Consider the following 22,973-nt stretch of genomic DNA (forward strand, 5'->3'; position numbering starts at 1 on the left):
AAAGCCAGACACCTGCTGTTGAAGGGGAAATAATGCCCCAGCCCCCCCCCAAAAAATAAAGAAGAGAAAGAAAAAGAGAACAGGTGCAGTTAATGGGCCAGACTAAAGTATCATGGGAGATTTTCAAAGCCGCAGATGAATTTAGCTGCACCACTTCCGAGGAATATAAATGAGTGTTGTTTACTTTGGTTTTCTGAAGTTTGAAATTATCCTCTTCAATGTAGGCTTGGGGGGAAGTCCACTTGAAATAATTGTAGACATCTGAATTTAACGTGTTACTGCCACCTCATATGACAAGGATAAATGCCACTCGTGCGCTGATTTTCCACAGACAAACAGTACGCCAGAGAATATTACCAAGCATTGTCAGCGAGGAGGAATAGCCTTGCCCTACATCTCCACTTTTAACTTCATTACTTTTATTTCAAAATTGTGTTTGAGTGGGGAGCAACGTCTGGGCATTTGTCCCAGGCAGGCAACATTATCTCTTTTTTTTCCTCTGGTCTAACAGAACCTTTACTCCTACCTACACTCCCTGTTGCATTTGTTTATCTAAAACTGTGCTGGAAAATTATGAGTTTATAAAAATGTAACACTGTGTCTTGATGCATGAAATCATTATGTTATTAATGAAAAAGTCTTTTAATCACACGTAACCCTACTTCAAATGTATACGTTCGTTGATACACGTACATTGATTGTAATAAAAAGCAACTTTCAGGAAGCTTTGGAATACACAAAAATTAGACAATACTGTACAATTAAAAGCCCATCTAGCTTATTAATGGATAACTCTTGCTCATCTCTGGGCCTAATTCACATGTTGTCCTGATCAAAACACACACACCAAATTAATTTAGTTAGATGACATCTATAATCCTATTCTAAAATCTTAGTTCTTTGTGAAGGCTACCAGTTTGTAAGGTCACTGTGGAAAGACAGTGAAAACTGTTTATTGAAGTGATTGTTGCTTATTCTAATATCCATAATAAGGGAGCTTTTTTTCCCTCATGTATTCTACCCTTAGTAGACCATTATCTTGCTTTATATTCAGTATTTAAAATTGCTTTGGGAAAGTGCCTCTGTAGTCAGAAATGCGAACTGCTTTTGTTGGACTGTTTTGTACTTATTTTTATTTTCCATGCAATACTTCTCATGTGTATTCTTCTGTACAGTGACCCACTGCATGTAAATTCAAAGCAATAACCATGTTATTTCTTTTGTTCCAGTGACTCACTTTAGTTAGGAATAAACTCTGTTGTGTTAGTTGTTACTTCTAAGATAATATCATGCACTGCATTCCAACATAATAATGGATTTTAATTTGAAATTATAGAAAAACAGAATGATTGAAAATAACCCATAGGTGATTGAATGAGCTACATGTAGAGTCATCCTCAGGTCTGGATTCATCTGTCTGTCTTTTCTACAGATCAGGGGTTTTGTTTGTTTGTTTGTTTGTTTGTTTTTTAAAGACAGTTCTTAATGCTTGAACAAATCCCTTTTTCTTCCCCTCGGTAATGTGGTTAACTGTCTGGAATGTGAGCCACTAGAAATTCTTCCCCACAGAAAAATCTCCATTAAGCTTTCAAACAGAGTTACTTCATCCCCACAGCTGCATGGATAGAAGACTTTCTAGTGCCTAAATACTTACTGTATATGTCATCCTTAAATTTAATTATTTTTTTTTTTCCCAGCCAGAGCTTTAGGAGCAGGTGCTAGCCTTTTGCTTCCTTTCTGCTTCCTCTGTGGGGAACGGGCTGGAAAGAGCCAACTAATTAGAAAATTCTACAGGGAAATTAATTCTGCAAACAGCTGAGGAATGGCATTTCAGTATAATGCTCACTTTGTCTGTCAGCAGAGCACTGGTTGGCTTGACAAGTGGCAGTTCTCCCAGATGTTACACATGTTGTGATGAGACCAGAACTGCATCATACGTTGCCCATTTACTGAAAGATGTGGTGCTCTGGAAGAGTAAATACACTAAAACTAACCTCTAGGACATGCTATGTTGCTGTCACAAGGCAACAGCACGGTATTTTTACATATGCTTGAAGTGTAGCAATGAACCAAATTGTTTTTAGCGAGCTTAGTTCCAAATGTTGCCTTTGCTTTCATGTAGGGCTGAGGCACGGGGGAGGAGGGTGAAAAGAGCCATACTAAACTACTGGGGGTGAAAGGGCTGGATTGTCAAAAGTTAGGCTTGCATATTGTACACATCTAAAAATATGTGCAGAACTGTAACATGTCTGAGCAAAACGCTTATTTAAACAGTTGGCTGGTTACGTGCACATGAGGAAAGTCCGATTTGCATCCGCAGGCTTCCCTGTTCAGAGGTGCTGGTGACTGCAAGCTGCAAAGGTGGTTCGCTCTGAAGGAGCCTGTTGTGAGAGATTCATGGAAACAACACTGTCTTAGTGAAGATGATGACAGCCTACTCATTTCTCAGACATCTCGCCAGTACCAGTTGTGTCACCTTAGCACTTCTTGCTTATGGACTAAAACCCCGTTTAGCCACTTACCCTATCTTAAGTGATGTGCCAGGCTCTCACCTCGCTTCTCCTTAGAACAGACCTTTTTAACCCACAAGCCAAGAACAGCGTAAAAACCCCAGCCCTCCTCCCAGCGACATTCCTCATCTGTTCCTTCCCAAACCCCCAAATTCTTCCTCCAGCTAGTTGTAACATGAGGTAACCCTCCGTAGCAGACTTTTCGTGCACACCGTTCCCAGATTGACGTGGCATACCTTGCTTCGGTCCTGCCAGGAGATGGCCCTGGGCTTCGCTTTAGCGTTCAGCTCTGCAGAAGTGTCCCCCAGACACCAGATGTCTGGAAATTTGCCCTGGACTTAACATAGAAAGAGGGACTTGCGAGCGCCCATTGAGTAATATAGAACGGCTTTTCTTATCTTTTAGGTCCAAACATGATGTTGAAGCTTGCAGCATTATGAATACCTCTTTGTGTGGCAGCTGGTTCATTTTTCGAAGTCTTATTCCCGCAGTGGGGCTTGTATTCTTGAGCTCTTTTTTGTATTCTTCATCTCTGTCATGAGTACCTGAATGCTTTTTCCTTCCTGTGTCTAAGAACTAATTTGTCATATCTAAGAATATAAAAAATAGTACATTCATGTAAGTCCTATGGAGATATGTCTCTTTTCTGTAGCTGAAGATTTCCCAATGCATTTTCCTTTTTCTTATATTTGCTCTACTGTAACATTATTGACTTTTTCTTTCTCTCCCCCCCCCCCCCCCCCCCTTCCCTTGTCCTGTACTTCACAAATACAGGAATATTCTATATTCTGTCTCAGTCAAAAATCTCATCACTTCTCATTTGCTTATCAGTCTGTTCTCTCCAGCATAATTACATTACTTAATACATTGCACAGTGTTGGATTCAAGGACTGTTTTTAATGGCAAACAATCTATATCCTATTACCAGTTCAGCGTTACCATGCAGACGTGATTTGAGAATTACTTGGTTATTAACTTTTTTTAATCAAAAAACTTCAAATTTTTGCTATGCTTATGCTGAAGTGTGATCATCTTCCAGCACTACACTAACTAAAGGGCTTTGACTTCGAAAGAGTCATTTACACAGATGAAGATCACGCTTGCAGATGAAAATAATAGCATTCCATTCTTTGTCTTTAAGAAAAATCAAGCCAGTTTCTATACTTTCTAAATTTACTTCACCTGATAGCAATTATAGTTTTCCTAATGAGATGTAATTGCTTAAGAAACCATTGAAGTTAAATCACAGCTAAATATTAACACCTTCCCCTTATCTAATTAATAATTTAAAAAAACTCTTTGCATGTTTTAATTAATTTCTAGAGCTGCATACATTAACAAACTGGAAGGACTAAAAGGCATCTATCTCCAAAAGAGAGGTGCGTGGACTCTTGAATGTAAGCAACTTGATTCTAAAGTCTCTTTGAGCTAGAGACATTCTAATGTCCACATATAGAAGATTTATTCTGCAGTCATGTTTTCTGAATTAATTGACTTCTAAATTTTGAGATCCTAAATGCAACACTACTTGGCAGTTTTCCAAAGTGCATTGTGATTTATCTGATGCATGTATTATGGAAATTTGTCGAGTGGTCCATGTTTAACACAGGCCTGTTAAACATTTAAAACAAGAACACAATTAAATTATTAAATACCATTATCACATATTCTTCCCAGAATTACATCTTTTATTATGGAGTGCTTACTAATTACAGGAACACTGTCAGCTGAAATTTTTAAAGTGATTGTCAAATGGGGAATAAAATGGAAAAAGTGTGCTATTTATTGCAGGTAAATGTCTAGCTAGATTACCTTTATATATTACCTAGATAAAAGTTCTTAGTGATTTAATTTTCTATTTATTGTCATCCAGATGTTCAAAACACTGACCCAGCTGGCATGGAAATTTCATTTTTTCCAGCTTATGATAATGGATTAAATCATAAAAAAGAGGCATATTACGTCCACGGAGATTCACTAGGATGATTTGCACTAAATGGATTTTTATATGGGATAATTTTTTTTCCCCAAAGTTCAACGAGAGTCAAGATTATATCTGTATGTGTTTAGGAGCCAAAAAGCCTAAGTAAGGGAGAAAGACACACCTGTCTGTAGAAGTTATTGAATAATTGCATGTTTGCGCTATTTGCTTAATGGTATAACTGATGAATCTTTATGAGTTCTCCTATAGAGTACAACAGAGTTAGAGCAGCGTGGGTAAGGATGTTTTCATGTGATGTGATGGTCATCAGAAAGACCAGGAGGGGTCAAGCTAGAAGGAAGAGATGTCCTTGTTTGGGGGCATGGAAGTGTGTGCTGATGTAAGTATGGACAGGGAGGTTAGGTGAATCGGGCAGTGAATTTAAAAAAGCCTTACAATTAATTAAAGTGTTTCATTATGTTATAAACACAATCCTTGTTTCCTTTGGAGTAAAGTGAAATGCTTTGTTTTGTCTTTGTGTGTTCAAGAGGACTGAATTTCCATTTTGGTTTCAAGACACCTACCTTCTTAAAAATTTAAATTCTATTTCAAAATGGTAATGCTGGTTTAAGAACTCAAAACTTTTATTTATTTACTTATTCCCACTTCAGAGCAAAGTAGTTCACTTAGTTTCGGGAGAAGTTGATCTGAGTTTGCAAAGGGTTTTAGTATGTCCCAGACTACATTTTTCAATTAATTTTGCGTTCATCAAGAAATTTAATTAATCTCTAGCTATAATGTTTCGTTTTAATGATTTTTTTTTTTTTTTTGGTATGTGTTTGCCACACATTGCAAGAGTTAATAAATAAAACCAATTTGATTTATGACTTGTTTTGCTTGGACAAGTTTATGAATACCAATGCTGTATATGTTTTTAATTAAATTCTTTCTTTCCTCCAAGGATGTCACTATCCAAAATAAATTAAGAATTTTGTTTAGAAAGTTTACTCACACCTTGTATTATTATGTATACTCTTGAGACAAACTTGCATCTGGGGTCAATATTTATAAGAACCATTTCCAAAGTTCAGAATGGAAACTTTTAAACTTTCACGCTGCCCCTAAGTTTTAATATATGCCTGGCTTAATATTGCATTGCAATATTAACATAAATTCTTTATTTTGTGTAATAGACACGTCTCTGCAATCTGTAAGCCTTTTCCTGATACATTTTTGCAACACCTGCAGATAACATTCCTTGTTGAATTTCTAGATTGCTCAGTGAGGTCAACATTCATAAAGCATTTTATCTACTACACTTTAAAAATTTTCTTCTGACTGCTCTAAAAATGCAACTGTTATTCTTTTCTCTGAAATCACATCAATTTGTTATTTGTAGGCATGGCCTGGAAAGGAAGGAAGGGTAAGGAGACAGTGGGAGTGAATCAATATTTTATTGTAGTGACACTCTTGTGTTACTCCAGCTAGTCAGTTTTATGTCTAACCTTCTGACTGCAGTGCTATCCATCGCAGTTGCTCAAAAATGAAAGGCTACATCGTCTTTGCCGCTAGTTCATGTGATGTAGCACAGATGAGAAAATAGGTAGATATTTACATCACCTTTATTCTCTGACCAAAGGCTTTGACAATTTAAAGCTGCGCCGCCTTTCCCAAAGATCAGGCACGTGGGGCGTGGACCTGTGTACAAGGCAAGACATGCCAACCTTCTTCTTATTGTGTCTTTCCTCTTCCTCTTGCAGAAATACTGCATGCCTTGGACATAATGTCTTGGGAGCTCTGGGGACATTAGGCCTTGGAGATTTTATGGGTCTGCTAATCTAAGCTACTGAGAACACTTTTGCAAATGTACCTTGAGATGAGAAACACACAGAGGAAATTCCCTTCAGAACCTCACTGGTGGTTTTAAAATAGCATGAAAGGACACGTGTCAGCGGTACAAGGAAATTAGGTGGAAGTCGAAGAGCTAGGCTACCCTTTTCTGAGTCAGGTAAGCACACCTTAGCAAACACCTCACCAGCCTTACATCAATTCATGGGAAGTATCTGGTGCTACTAATGTCAATGCACATTTGTTAGCCTTGAGAACTCTCTTTAGATACAAGATTTGGCACTCGTAGCTATTAGGGATACATCTCTAAATGTGAACACAAGCAGATACCTTAATATTTAAATGGTGTCTAACTGATAATTAGGTTATGCAAATGGTCATTATCTAAACAGAATATAGAAAAGCAAGAGGATTTTACAGAACGTTTTGTACCTTACTCTCCAATTTTTCTTAATTTTAATTGGTCAACTAATCATTCCATTGTATTAATCAACAGTATCCAGAAAGACAAGAACTTTACTGTGCTAAGGATTAACCTAATGGTGCTATTTAAACATCTGCACATTGTGGCCAGAAAACCATTCTATTAAACTCATCTGAGGGCCTGCAGTTGCTGTAAGACAAGTGTGTTGGGGTGGCTAAGGGTACCAGGCCATGTCCCTCATGGCTGAAAGAAATAAAGTCATGGCATGTGGGTAAAAGCCAGAGATTTCCAGAAAGGAGCACGATTCTTTTGCCATCAGTCAATAAAATTTTTACTGTTGGCTTCCACAGAAGCAATGTTAGGCCAGTACTGACTGCTTCTGAAATCCCACCCTTAATACCAGCCATCCTAAATGTCAGCCTGCTTGCCTGCCTTCCAAATGTTGGAAAAAACCCTGAAATCTCTGCCCCTCAGCCCCAGTGAAATCAAAAGAAAAGAGGTTAGTTGATGGGGTTTTGTTCGGGTTTTTTGTTTGTTTTTGGTTTTGTTTTGGGGTTTTTTTGTGAGCCATCTAGAAAAAAAATGAGTGGAAATCAGATGAACATAAAATGATTTTTGACACATTTGGCAAATGGTAGTGTTTTCAGAAGTTTGCTCACAAAACTGTTGTGTAAGCAGTCACTTGCTCCGTTTGATTAAGAGGGTTTCTTGCCAGGAAGGGGAAAAAAAAAAGATCACCAGTTGGCAATGTTCATCCTTTCCACTCATATTTTCTTTGCCTATGACTCCCAAAGCATTTGGTGGAAATGGCAATGTTGCTTGTATTTTTACAACTAAAGCACAGGAGATTAAAGTGAAGATATGAAAACATGAATGCTTGAAAAGTTATGTTCCTGGAAAAGAGAGACACAGATGAGCTGACAGAGAAACCTGATGCTCAGAAGTATACTAAGAACCTTCAGATGCTGAGCATTTATGAAAATCAAACCACTTATTTAGGAGCCGAAGTTATGCACTAAGTGACAGCCCCAAACTTTCATAACATGCTAGGAAAAGAGTGGAATAAAAAGAATGTAAAATATTCAGTTATCTATCCTAACTACTAGACTGTATATTGCTGTATATATATGTGTGTCTTTAAATTTGGGAAAAAAACTGTATGGCCTGAATTGTTTTTTTTTTTTTTTTTTAATAATCAAAACCCAGAAACATAATCTGAGAAGCAATTTTTATGCCTTTTGTTTGTTTGTTTTTTAAGTGGGTTGTTGCTGAGGGATTAGAAAAAGCTGCAAGTCTCACATTTTGCTTTACATAGTCAATGTTTCAATGACTGACCAATTACTTATTATTCTGTTCCATTCAAAAGATTATGCCATATACAGTCATGTAGGATTTGTCCAGAAGTTGACATGTCCTTTCATTGCTAAAAAATTTGGTTTGGAATGGAATGAAGTCAAATACAGGAAGGAAATTATTATGGAAACTGTAAGAATTTGAGACCTCAGCTATCATCAGACACAACAAAACATACTGACCAGATGAAAATTGCCAAGAAATATTTCAAGAAGGTATTTGGCTTCTGAAAGCTAATTCTACCATCAGAGTACTTGCCAGACATATGCAGAGCATCACATTGTTGTATTTTTTCTTACATGAAGAGTAGTTATAGATGTAAAAAGGGTAGAATTTTGGAACTCAGGCTGTTACTGTCTGTTTCAAGGGACTGAATGTCTTTACACACTCAAAAGCTCCTTTATTAAAAGAAAGATAAACTCCAAAGAACATTGGTAAACTTTTTTTTTTTTTTTTCCATTTAAATGGATAAGATTATGATGGATACACCTGATTACATTATCAGAGTCTAGGAATTTTAAGATAAACTCAGGTTCCAGGAAAATTCAAGCTATTCACAAGTCAAAATAATTTTCAAATATATCGTGTGAAAGACAAATAGAATTACACATGCAGTGCTCATTCAGGGAATTTTCCAAGTTAGTTGGAGACATTTGAGTGTGGCACTGATTGCATGTGTTTAACCTTCACATGATAACAGTGTTGCTTTCAGCTGGAAGTGATGAAGTCATGCATAAAACATTTGCATATCTCAAACATATTAATAAATCAGACTTTAATGAAGCCATTTTCAAAATTTATTGTCATTTTTATTCTAAGTTAAAAAGGTATATTGTACACAAGATTTTCAAAATAACAACAGTATTCTTTTCCTAGTGTGACAGAACAAACTCACATAAGTAAAAAATATGGAGTATTTACTGCACAAAAAGAAGAAAATGTGTTGGCCATGGCTAATAGTTGTTCAGAAAATGTTAGCATAGGGGAAGACTAAGAAATGTTAAGCATCTCGGCTGTTCTTAACTGTGATTTCAGTGAAAGCCACCTTTTTTCTGAATAAAGCTGGTTGTTATTTGTATCTGCATCTTCATATCTTAATATTACTGTACAGAATGTTAAGTGAAAGCTAATTCTAATTAGCTACTATTTAATCAGTTAGTATTTGAAGGGATCAGCTTTGCATGAAGGAAGTACAGGGCTAAATCTGCAAAGAATACAATGCTGGCTAGTGCAACACCTAACTTTAAGGCATCCTGCCAGCTACCAGGAATTTTTGCTTCAAGATTAGTCACATCTATTCCTTAATGAGTGGAGGGGAAGAGCTAAGTCAGCTCAGAGTAATGCCACAGGAGACCAGCAAGCTGAACTCTTTCAGAGAAAAACAGCAAGATGTCAGCTGTGTCCCTTGGAGTAAAGAATTTAACTCTACTTAGGTTTCTCCACTGTGAACCTGGTCTTTGAATTAAACATCTCCAAACTGGCCAAAGGAAGTCCCTTCCCGATATTTAAAGCATTCACCTGAGCAAGGACCTGTTTTCAAAAATCCCTTCTGCTTTAGCTTGAAAACATATTTCTCCAGCTTCCAAGTTCATTTTGCTGATTTTTTTCCTTAGTATATATTGGATACTTTGAGGGATGGGGAAGAGAGTGCAGTTGATCAATCAGCTTGATAGTTAGTTATTCCTTGGCAGAGAAGAGAATGGTATTCAGGTTCCTGGTGCAACGAACGTTTACTTTATTTGTGCAGAGGAGTTCTTCAGCAGGAGGGGCTGGTAGCTGGTAGTCATAAACTGCCAGGATTACTGAGGGACAGCTGTGTCAATCAAGTAAATTAGTGCAATCAGTATTCAAACACAGAATCACATATATATCTATATCTATCTGGAGACAGAATATCAAGCCAGAGACCTATGAATATCATCTTTCTTCATGTACACTACAAAGAAAACTTAGTATATAGGACAAAATAACAGTAAGTACTTTTCTCTTTTTCAGAACTTTGTTATTCTGAAAAATTACGGAAGATGCCATTGTCTAATGAGAAAAACTTTATTAAGATGAATAAAAGGAAAAAGGTAAAACCAGTAAAATCCTTTCCTCTGCATACTTCTTAAGGGAAGCATAGAGAAAGCCACATGCACAAAATGGCAGAGGGATCAGATTGTTTTATCTATCTCTGCAGTGAGTTGAGCTGTAACCACCTGGCAGAGAAAAGAATCACTGCTCAACCAAACACGTATCACATGGAATGGTAGCACTCTCCTGCTATTTCATGAAAGTATGTAGTTTAATGTTTGTGTGAACGTGTGGCTGGAGGGGCACCCTGTTTATGACAGGCTATGGATATCTGTGGAACGTTGCCCTGGAAGAATTTGCAATATTTCCAGCAGGAAACCCAAATGCCAGGCAGATGTATTTTGGTCCAGACCTAAACTACTGGACTCTTCAGTTTTATTCAGACAGGCAGAAAATCTTCACTTTATCCAGTTTAACATTTTTAAGACAACGGTCATGAAACAATGACTTTTCAGCCCTATTGACAAAGTCTGGAAGCCACTGGGAGGGTCATGCAGATCTGTGTTTCCCTGAGGGCACACAGACTGCTCATTAAATCTGCTTGGTCATCTTGCTTATGCATTGAACTTAAAAAATCAAAACAACAACAAAGAAGAAACCCAACCCATAAAAGCATGTAGCACTCCTGCTCAGAGGATGTTTAAGGGAGTTAATCCAACTTGATCTTTCTCCCACATACCCTCTATGGGAGGAAATATTTATGGAGGAAACAAACTGAAAAAGATCACAAAGATCCTGCCACATAGATTTCCTGGTGTTATTCTACAGAGGAAGAGGCAAAAGTTCTTTCCTCAAATTCCTTTCCCCATGTAAACAGGGGGAAGAATATTGTCCTTTGTCAACATTTTGTTTTGCTCATTTACCGTTATCTTCTAAACGTTCTATGAAGATGCAATTTGTTAATCATGACCATGTTGTGTTCTATAACAGAAATGATCCTTTGGGACCATATTTGTAATATGTGCTGAAATGTATTGTTTGCTAAGTGGCCTTATCTATAATTCAGAGAGTCTTTGCGTGCTTTGGAGGACCATTTGGCAAACTCTGTGCAAGGACGTAATTTAGTTATCTGGCTGCATTAAGGATGAAATCAATTTAAGATGAATTAGGACTTCCAGAAAAGTGATATGAAAAAACCCCACCTAAGTTCTTGGCTTTGGAATAAGTAATTAACCAGTACTGGAAGAGCCTCGATGAACATGCAATCGGATATCCTTTAGTGGATCTAGAGGAGCAATTTAAGAAAGTATTGTCCCCAGCTTTCCATTCCTACCTCTCAGCTGGTTGTTACTTTCTCAAAACTTTAGATGTGGTGTCTACCCTAGCAAGTGCTTCTAGCCTGCTTCAGTGACAAAATAGATTAATTTAAATCACTGAGATTATTCAGGGAGCAGAGAGCAAATAACTTTCAAATGATGTGAGACTTATTTCAGTTTGAGTCCCTGTCTCCTCCTCTTATTGCTCCATGGCAATAAAAAGGTTGTAGAGGGGCTGTTGCAACCCAAGTACCCAAACGAAGGCAAAGGTCCAGCTGAGATTGCCTTCAGTTCCAGAAGGTTCAGGTTCATAGCATGAACTTAGAGACTAGTTATTGAGAACACACTGCTAAGTCTTCGCTAAGTGAAGACACAGTTCACAAGCATTTATTTCAAGTCATTTGCAATATAGTGATAAATCTGTGCAATTTTATTTCCAGCTCAACAGGACATTGGACGTTGCTAAACTGTTTAATATACGTAATGTGATACTCTGTGATAAAAATGATCCATTAGTGAGCTGAGTGACAAAAAAGCGTGTCTGAAAAAAGTCCTTAAGGATAAGCCAAGATCGTTTGCATTTATTTTAATGATATCCAAATGGTGTTCTAACTAAAGATGTTAATAATTATGATGAGCAATAAAACTCTAGAAGGAGTTAAACTTACTGGCAGGCTTTATTCTGCTGCAGTGTTCTGTTTGACATAATTCCATAACCTCTTCCCTTCAATAAATGTCAACTACTTTGTTGTATTTTTTTAATTTCTTAAATGTCCTAGCTGTGAAGAGAGACAGAGCATGAAAATTGTCAGAGATATATCACGTTTTGCATTCACATGCTCATGGTTTTGCTAGGGTGAATGAAAGGCCAGAGAAGATGCTGCAGGAAGACTTTCAAGCAACAGTAAATACGGAAGTTGTTTCCAACTCAATGTTCTGAAATGCTTTAAAAGCTTTAATCAAAAGGCCATGGTATGATCAACTCTGGTAGAGGAATAAGAGTAATATTTCCACAATAAATATTTTATTTTTGATGGTACTTTCTCTGAAAACCACCAATGGGGAAGTGGGGGGATTTGATGACAACACAGATTTAAAAAATGCTATAAATTTATCTAATGGCAGAAGTTGATGACAGTTTTCAAAGATAGCCGACCAGTCAAGAACTGCTGCAGCCAGATGAAAAACCTCCATTGCTTTTACTCTGAAGCTTGATTAGTTAATGAAAAGGTCTGTGTGATACAGTAGTATCTGGCACAAGGGAACCAGCCTCAAAAGCCTTTGAAGTCATTTCTTCTCAAATGTCCTTCAGCAGGGAGAACCACATGTTAAAACAAGTTCTTTGTGGTAGCTCCACATCATCTACCCACCACCATCTGGCTTTCAGTGCTCCTCCTTGTGGCTGGTTTGAGAGCATGGTCTTCTGTTTATGTGGTACTAGAGACACTTTTGCAGGCCATGGATTTGTAAGCATTATAAATATCGAATCATAGCGGCCTGATCCATCTCCTACCAAAAAAACTGGAAGACTCTTAAATCTTTTCTGGGGCTGAAACTGAATGAGTTTGTGAACAAGTCACAGAAAGCACTGAGCATGGTCAACACTTGTATCCTGCCTCACAGCGTTTGATACGGGACAAGCAGAAAAAGGCAAAAGAAGAGCTCTCATTTCTGTGGGTACTTACACTGTTACTGACACAGAACCTCTAGATGCAGCTTTGGTCTTGGAAAACTGTTTTTTTCTGGAGCGTAAGAAAGATGGAGGTGGCCCTAAATAATTCTTTACCCTACACATCTTGGAAAAAACTAAGACAATAATAATGTGCCATTTTGCACAAGGATGAACTGGGGTCCATATAGATAATAAATAACAAATGAAGCTCATTGTAATGAGTGAAATTGGGTTAAAGACAAAGCTGTCCCTGAGTGTCTTCCTCCTATGGTCAAGACTGACAGAAATAAGCGAAGCTAATAAACTTAATCCTCAACCCAGCTTTAACAGTATTTCCAAAGGCCGTTTCAGAAAATATAAACACATTAAAGAAGAGCCAGAAACCTAATCGGCTCAGCAATCACAGATTTCTCAGTTGTGTGTTGAAGACATAGCAACCTAAATTACCCTTGAAATGACTCTTTTTCAAGTTATACACTTTTAGTAGTACAAGAACTTATTCCAGACAAGGACTTAGCTTGGGTTTATGTTAACATATAATTTGTAAAAGTTTGTAATAAACATGCCTCACTGAAACTGGCAGAAATTACAGGAAGGAAAACACCACTACTAACTTTGGGCTACTTGCTTTGATTCAGACCTTATTGTGTTATGTTTGTCATGTGAGCTTCAAAACTGCAGAGAAGTGATGAATTGTTGTGTAACCAAGACCAGAATTTCCAAAGCAGCCTCCTCTTTTTAGAAACTCTCTTTTGATTAAGAATTTTGACTTCCAATATAAATATTCACCAGAGGCCTGATGCTTAGATGGGGAAGTGTACTAACAGGCTTTCATTCAGACAGGAAGAAATATGCAATGCATAATTCAAGACCTTAGGCCTGAGCTGGCATCCTGTTATACACCCACTGAAGTCGATGAAATTTTAGGGTGTACAGGAAGCGCCAACTGAAGCCTTACAAATAAACACTTAGTAGTATTTATATAAATGTGGTAAATAGAAAAGAAAAATACCAGTATGCATGCTGGTGGTCAGTCTGAAATTACCACTCTTCTCAGGCCAGTTTTTATATCCTTTAGTATAATAGGGCCATCATTATTTTTCCAATGCTTTTCAACTCGTGGTAAGAGATAGTTTCCCTTCTGTTAGTCACACAAACTAAAAGCAGGTCTGTAATCTCAGTTTAGCTGTATTTGGAAACTAGTCTTGTTTGTAAATGATGAAAGGAAACCAGGCAGGAACCTATTTACCAAGTTTCTCTGTAGAAGCATTCAGTTTTTCCAAGGTCGCTCTTTTCTCCACACTGACCAGCTTCTCTGCACTGGATAAAGTTTTTGAATCCTTCAAAATACGAGTTTACCATTGGTACAATTCAGGAGCTTAAAAATTAAAACATGCATCAATGTCTTTGAAAGTACGTTTTAGAAACTACTGTGATATTGCACTTTGTGTGCACGTGTGTGTGTATGTTCTATTATTTAAAACATGAAGATGGTTTGGTCAAAATTGCTCATGACATTGTTTGAGACACAGAGCAAGCTCAGAATTGGAGAATCCATTGCTCTGAAGAGCCAAGACTTTAAATAATTTAAAACTCTGTTTCTTGTTCTTCCAAAATGAAGCTTAATCTATTAGTTAGCTGTCCAGGAAGCTACTGTTCAGAGGTGATGGACGATCTTGAAAGAAGTGGAAAAAAATTGTTGGTATAAATTAAATAAATATTTAGTTGTAATAAATGGTGGCATTTTAGTAATTAGTGAGAAGTCGTGTGTTTATAGATTTTTCATAACATACTGTGTAAGTAATGAAAACAAAGCATTGATTATTCAACATACAAAAGCCAATTTTAGGGGTATAACAGATGGAGAGTGCCAGAGCCAGAGGAGAGTGAATATTTTTTAAAAGCTATGTGATCACGTAATTAAATTGAGTGGATTAAATATGGGAATTCACAAACATTCAGGTGAGTTAGGTTCTGTTCTCATTGACACTGGAGAAATAATGAAATTTCTGTTTCCCTACATGTACACACTGTTTAGAAAACCATTTATTAATGTTGAAATTAATAGCATCACGACCATGCATTCAGCAAGCCCAAAACCATAACGTGACTTGAATGACGCATAACAAAGTGATTATGGGGGCATACAGAACAGTGCAACTTCTTGCAAACTGCTGAAAAATTACAAGTATTACCTTGTTAACATTTGTCTCGTGGCACGACCAAACCAGTAACACAGAAGAATGGCAGGAAGGAGAGTGGGAAGAAGAGGGAATGACTGACCTTTTCATGATTACAGTGCTTGACAAAGCTGGAAATAGTTCCACCTTCTCCAAGTCATAGTCTGAAAAGACTATATTCTCTCCTTAAAGAAACAAATTCATTTAAAGAGCCCTTAAGAACAGCACCAAGGACTGTGTGTATGGGTACATATATGTGTGTCTATATGTGCCAACCAAATGGCTGTTTCTTTGAGGCATTTCAGCATCCTTGATGCTGGATACTGCTTTGTTTTAAATCATCTCCACCATGAGTTTTTCAATCAAATCAAGACATTTATTTTTAAAGGTGTTTTCTACTAAATGGATAGCCAGACGGAGGCTATGTCACAAGCAGAGCCAGCCAACTCCTGCCTAAAATGTGCAAGGCACAATTTTGTACTGGTGCTTGCTCTTTGATTTGCTTCCTGTAGCTTACTAGATACAGAAGAAGAAAGAGCTGTAATCAGCTTTCCCACCTAAGGTCTGAAACAGATGACTTGATAAATTCAGGGAAAATGAAGTGACCAAGAATCATCTGTCGCGTCTTTTCCAATGATGATAACTGTAGTTAGGCTTTCCATTTTCCCAGAGATACCATACATACCTGTTGAACCTGCTCGAATCTTTTGCCGCACCAATGGAGATAAAGCAGGCACTTGACTGGCTTTATTGATTCCTGGGGTCACACAGTTGCTCTGTTTCCTGTTTTACGGTGGGTTCTTTTTTTTGTATTAAGTTCATATGTAAATGGGACAGCTTTCATGTGGTTTTGGAAGTATGTGACCAGCCATGCAGTCTCAAAGAAACAGCCAGTTTTCTTTCCAGTTTATATTGCTGTAGGTATGTATGGGCTTGAATATCTTCCTCTTTACAAGCACCTTTCTGTCAAAGAAACAGAAGGCAGCTTTCTTACTCCCCAGCCATCCTGCAAAGTCCTGCATGAAATAGTCTCCAGTAGCCTACAGGTCTCACAGCAGTAATTCAGTCAAGTGCACAAATTCCACTCTTACCCCTGTGTCTTACGCTGATGTTGACAATCTCTTTGGGGAATGACAGCGAGGAGACTGGATGGCTCAAAATATTATTGATGGGCTGCTGAAGGTCTGGCTACAGTTTTTGTAGAGTCCTGAGGGAACTGACTATGCACTCTCTGTTAATCTTCTGTTAATTCATCTCGTGGTTGAATCCCACCCCTAATGTTGAAGAATTCAGCCTTCCATTTAGCCAATTTGGTCAAAGGCAGACTGGTGGCAACTGAAAGCTACGACCAGCTGATGGCTATATCCAGTGCTAGTTTGTGAATATTGCTTTAGAGGCCTTGGTCCAAATTTTACCTACAAAATGTCAGTATCTCCGAAAAATTCCTCCAAAATAACTGCTAGCCAAAGGTTCAGGGGCAACCAAGGGTTTGAAGACAAGAACGGTGAACTTGTCTCTTCCCTAGAAGTGTTGCCTGTACGCCAGCAATGAAGTGCAAAGGGGCACATTTATGTTAGCACCACCCAGGCTGTCAATAAAGAACTTCTGTCCTCAGAAATACCAACTCGAGTTCATAGGAATTTCCCACTCTTCCAAAACCACTTTCCCACCAGGCAGAAGGGATCACAAAATCAAACAGCATTCCCTCCTTCTCACATCTCTGCAGTTTGTAAGCACTGTGCCTGTCATAATGTTCCCAGGAGGTTTCCTTAACCATAATGTCTCATCTCTGCAAGCCACTGCTTCCTTTTTGCATAAGAGTTCTTGGAGACTTGCTTCACTTATCAAAACTAAACCACTGAAAAGCTGGTAAATAACTAATTTCTATTGGGAAGGTGAAATCCCACTGCAGATGAACAGATTTGCTTAACCTAGAAAATAATTCTGGAATAACTATTGTTTTGGCAAAATTCTAAAACGTAACAAAGTTTGATTGTTCTTGGCTTCTCCTAATTTGCTTACTTTGGGGTTATAGCTGACCCTTAATATGCACATGTTAGTCCCATTACTGTTAACAGGAGTTAAATATACACACATATCTAAGAGAGGCTTGACCATTTACTCCCAGTGTTCCAAGGTCAGCTGAAGTCTGGACCTTTTACTTTCTCTATGCTCCATTAATTGAGAACAAAGCTTATGCAAGACTTCCTTGGGGAACATGGGGTCTGAGGTTTTTACAGTCCACAAGGCTAAAATTCAAATATGAACCACAGCTGTTTGGATAGGAGTCTTGGACTTCTTTGTTTTGAACTATAGTGACCTGCTCAGCCTTACCAACACGTGAAACTCTGAAATCCCTGCACAGCTAATGACTGGGATGTGAAAATTGCCTGGCAGGCACACCTGGGTAAAGTGACCAATTTACAGGGCTCTGGGATTTGCAGGTGGAAGGGCTGTTCTTTGTCTTCGACTCTCTCCCTGCCCCCCTCATGTTTCTATACGCATCATTTCATGCATATACATCCATGCATATGCGCAGATTTGAATCTATGTTCACCACCCAACCAGCTGACCCAATGTTCTTGTTGCAGGTGGTGAAGTTCCTCCCTTCTTCCAAGTACAGGTATTTTTATGAGTCCCTGGTAAGAGGTAAAATAAAAAGGGAAACGGAGTGTGGGATAAACTAGTCATTCCATTTAAGTAGTGATAGACCTCCAGTGCCCTAACACTTTTAAATGCATTCTATATACCCATGGTAGTGCATGCATTTTGAAGCATATAATACTATAAAAGTGCCAGTTAAACCTTCCCTTTGATTTAACTGCAATTACACAATTATTTAGAATATCCGGAAGGAGTAATTTTGCAGAACTGAGACATGATATGCTGGATAATAGTTAAGCTATTTAAATGGACTGGCAGTCCACCTTCCAGTGGCCGTTGTGGCTTGGATCTGGTGATAATCTCAGGGGAGGCTGCTTGGCTGATTGTGTTTTTCTTGAGGTCAATGATAGATCATCTTATACGACCTTACGTTTAGAATCCAATTCCATTATCTTCTTTGCAAAAATTATATGTATTCTCTATATTAATGTCTGATCACAGCAAGACAAAGCGTATCTTGATCTGTTTTGAGCGTCCGACCTTTCACATTCATTTTGCTGTTGCAAAGCACGTCAAATACGATGGAAAGACTGTGGAAAAAACCCACAAGTCTTTATGTAGTGATATAATGAATATCTTTGTGCATCCAAGATAATAGGAATTCCAGCATTCATGCTTACTATGAAATATAGCAAGCAAAGACTAAGTAAACTCTGTTTGTTTTAATACGGAAATAATTTTGACTGCATCTTTGGCTTTGTATGACATGGAAACTGGTGATTGTTTATGCTTTGCTACTTTTTTTGGTCTGCATTAAAATCCCACATGAGAAACAAATTTTTCTCTAGGAACAAAATGTTACTTTTTTGGGACTGAGTTCTAATTAGTTGGGTAGTACGTCTGTTTCTTTTCAGTTGGGAAAATGCAACGCATATAAAATCCAGATGGATAGCACATGATGCTGGAGCCAGCCCCAGCCAATCAGCCACGTCACTTGATTAAAAGAAACCTATAAGAATTTAAGTAAAAAACCAAACCCAACAAGATAGTCAGAGCAGCAAACTGGCTGCAATATGGGATTTCATCACAGCTCTGAGATTGCTTTTCTTTTGGTTGTTGGCTTCCCCATGCCTTATTGAAAGTTAACCTGCAGTTGTATTTAATTTAAACTTGTGTAGGATTTGTGATTAAGACCCTGAGTACCAATGGTGGAAGGCGTGTGGTAAGCGGGATGGGGAGGAAATTCATCATCAGATTACATCTGGCCACAAGGACCACAGCTTTAGGGCACCAGGCTCTTTGAAGGAACGCAGCTGAGAGAAACGCAACAGAAATCTGCCCCTGCACACACCGTAGTATTGCAGCCCAATTCCTTTTGTATGGATGTTGTCTGTGACTGAGCAGTCTTTCAGTGAGCAAGTAAGCCCGTATTACGGCAATTACTCACAGCCTTGCTGTGTGCAGAAGCTCCCGCGGTTTCACCAAACTTGAGAGTGAGATTTTCGGAGAGGTCTAGGGCGGGCTATGAATTCTGAAGGAGAGGCAGGCAGGCCTTGCGGAGGGATGGAGCAGCATCTGGAATCCCTACGGACAACTGCAGGAATGTTTATTATTCTTTGTTTATTATTTTGAGTGTGTGCTCTCTCCCTCTTCCTCTCTTTGTCTCCCTTTTGTTATTTGTGTAATAAAATTCCTCTAGGCACATAAAGTCAGTCATCTGGAATTGTGCAACTCCTTCTGCCAGGAAGCTGGAAAAGCCCCTCTCCTGTGCAGAGAGAAAAATATGGACTTATCTCAAACATTGAGAAATTACAGAAATGCAGCATTTGTCTTTGGGTTACACTTACATAGCAAAAAGATGTGGCAAATAATTGTGCTTCTTGCTGTTAAAAATTCTGCTTTTATCCTGTCCGAGGTGTTATGTTTATTTAAAGCTTGAGAAATAATTTGTACATTTTAAAATAAAGCATGCAAAATACATTAAAAAGGCTCAGTGTCAAAGTTGTTTCTTCTGCCAGCGGGTGCGGAGAAGGAAAAGGAAATGAGTAAGTAGAGGAGCGTCTTTACAGCCACATGGCTAGTGAAATTTTCTATTTATTCTTTGGGGAAAAAGCAAAGTAGCTGCATAGCTGCTGGTTGGATAGGTGCCGGTACTATTTTTATTGGCAGGCAACTCTGAGTGGCTGAAAGGTGGTCATTAACACCCTGACACAAAGTGCTGACAGGGCGATTATAAGATTAACACCCTATGTTATATTAACAGTGTCAAAACCTCCCCTTACCTGTCAGTGAGAAATAACGGCATGAAGAAAAACATTATAGACGTACAGAAATTTTAACATTAAAATGCCACACAGCTACTAACTTTTTCAAATTGGTTGAAATATCTAGATGACCTACTAAAGTCCAGTAAAATGAAAGAACTCATTTTAAATCATAGTTTCACAGAATAAAAAAAAAACAACAAACAAACCACAAAACCTAAGCCACCAGGCTTACTTCCTCTCTTGTTGCTGACTTTTAGACCTGATCTGTCTGGGTGTGAGTCTTTCACAACTGATGCCACTAGACTTTTGGTTTGAAATCTTGGAAACTCAGGGGTTTCCCTTAGGACTTGCTGAATTTGACAAACAGAACTTTTCTGGAGAATCTTACTGTTGATACGCAAAATTCGACTAGGATCTTCCTACAAGTTCACCGGTTATCCCAGACAGCACTAGAACCTGGTTTAAGCAGTGAAAGCCTCAGGACCCATCCGCATTTGAAAGTGTTACGACTGCTCCCTGTTCACAGGCAAACCCTCTAGCACAGCTTCAGCTAACCTGGTTTATACTGCCCAGTCTTCTGCCAGTTTGATTAAATAAAATACGCTAGGGCAGAAAGCTCTTCCTGTGGCGCTAGACCTACACCTTCATTGGAAAAAGAGTTAATTCATTGCGTTCCTGAATAGTATTACAATTTTAATTTTTAAGAACTAAAATGGCATTATGTTTTACTACCTGGGGAGAAGAAGGGGGAAAGAAAGAAAGAAAGAAAGAAAAATAACGAAAGAGAACCAAATTCAAGCAAAGCCTTTCCAGCTGCAGCCTGCTAGGGGAGTGCCCCTGCATCCATTTTGGCCCTGCATGAGCAGCACCTTTCCAGCAGCGGTGCTGGCAAAGCTGTGAATGGGAGCTCAACTGGATGGAGGCTGTGCCTGCAGAGGAGCCCAGGCCTTTCGCCCCTCTCTGCCAGCATGACTTGGGCTCCGCAAGCTCTGCCGTAATTCCCCGTACCTGCCCAAATATGCTTGGCCACTTGCCTGGCCATTTTTATTCCACAATTGTCCCCCTCCCAGTGTATGTGCTTTGTAACATCAGTGCTACGCCGTATGAGGTGTTTACCTTCAGGTCTCTAGGGTGCCTACCTTCGTATTGTCCAAATTTTGCTAGCTCATGCATTCTCTCAATATAGTTTTTTATTATATTTTCTATTGTATATGATGATAGTATATGCTATATATTTTTGTCTGTAATATCTATAGGTGGAATGCATAATACATATTCTTTATATATATACTTCAGTTTCTAAGCAAGATCAAGATGCAGTCAAAGCACCCAAAATGCCAGGAAGTGTTTATGTGTTGCATAAGAAAAATTCAGTAGTTTCAAGTAAGATTTTGGGGGTTTTCAGAGAGTTGCAATGCCATCGCATCATGGTAGCTTAAAGCTTATTGAAACCCCTTAATGAAGTGTATGTAGTTAACTCGGGACTTGTTACAAATTACTAAAGCACCATCTGAAAAGTTCACATGTCTCGGAAACAGATCCAACAGAAACATTTAATAACTAAACAAGGATAAAGGACGGATTTATGACTGCTGTTTAGTTTGGGGGCTGTTGGAAGACAATGCAAAAAATTCACACTTTCAGAGCTTCTGGTAAGTGAACGCTGTGCCTGCAGAAAATGGAGTATTTATTATAGCAACTGATGAGAATTGCCAAAGGTAGGGAGTTTCCAATAAATAGGATTCTAGTTTTAGGAATAACCTGTTTAAAGTATTTGTATGTGTAATTTTATTCCAGCATCTCTTTTGGCTGAAACCAAGGTCTCCAGGGCAATTCTAAACTTTCAAGTCATCTATAGAGTCGAGTGTTTTCATCTACAGATCTTTTTTTGCTTCAAAAAATGAAAAATATGACATAATTCAGAGAAAATTATGTTTAATCATGTTTTATTAATGATACTCATGCAGTTTTCCATGCTGACAAGAGTCTCAGAATATTTTCTGAAATGTTAGAAATGCCTGTAGAGATTTTGGGCATTTCACAATATTTGAGTGATTTTTCAAAAGAAGGAAGTGTCAACCCTCCCCCCCCCCCCCCCGCCCCCCCCATCAAGATAGTTGGGTATTCAGTTGTCTCGTTTATAATAAGATTGTGTGGCCACTGAAAAGACAGCCAAGTAACGAGATCCTGCATATATTACCATTTTCTGGGAATTTAAGTAGTATATATAGGCTTTGTTTACCAAATGAATGGCATTGTATTACTCTCTATTGACGTTAGTTGTAAAATGCTTGATGACACTGTTTTAGCTGTTCAGCAAAGGTATATTTCACTCTGCTTTATTTTATTTTTATTAACAGCCCTAAGTTACTCTGCAGGAACCCGGTGTCCCGTTTATCTCTCTTTGGAAGTAAGCAAAACTCCTGTTTCATAGGAAAGAGAAGATCGTGTAGCTCTCCTGTCCACTGGCTGAGACGGAGACGAGCTCTTCGAGTGTTGCTTCTGCTGGAAGTATTAAGAAGGGATTATGGGCTTGGTGGAGCTAAAATCAGTGATCAGTACATGCCACAGATTTGCTGGGTATGAATGGGAGCAGAGGAAACAGGCTGTATCTGCTAATCCTTATCCCTTTCTTTCTGCACATCTTCTGTGTGACAAGGAGGGATCATGGGTCACATTCTGCCCCAGCCCCATCCCTTCTTTCACAGTTGCAAATCAAGACACATTTTGGCAAAGCCAGGGTGGCAGTCAACAAAAAAAAGCCACAACACAATGAAAGCCACCAAATAGTCAATAAACTATGAAATCATGTGTAGACATGAAAGTGGGAGGAGAACTACCTAAGACCTTATTTACAAAGGA

This window comes from Accipiter gentilis, chromosome 12 (genome assembly GCF_929443795.1).
Source record: "Accipiter gentilis chromosome 12, bAccGen1.1, whole genome shotgun sequence".
NCBI lineage: Eukaryota > Metazoa > Chordata > Aves > Accipitriformes > Accipitridae > Astur > Astur gentilis.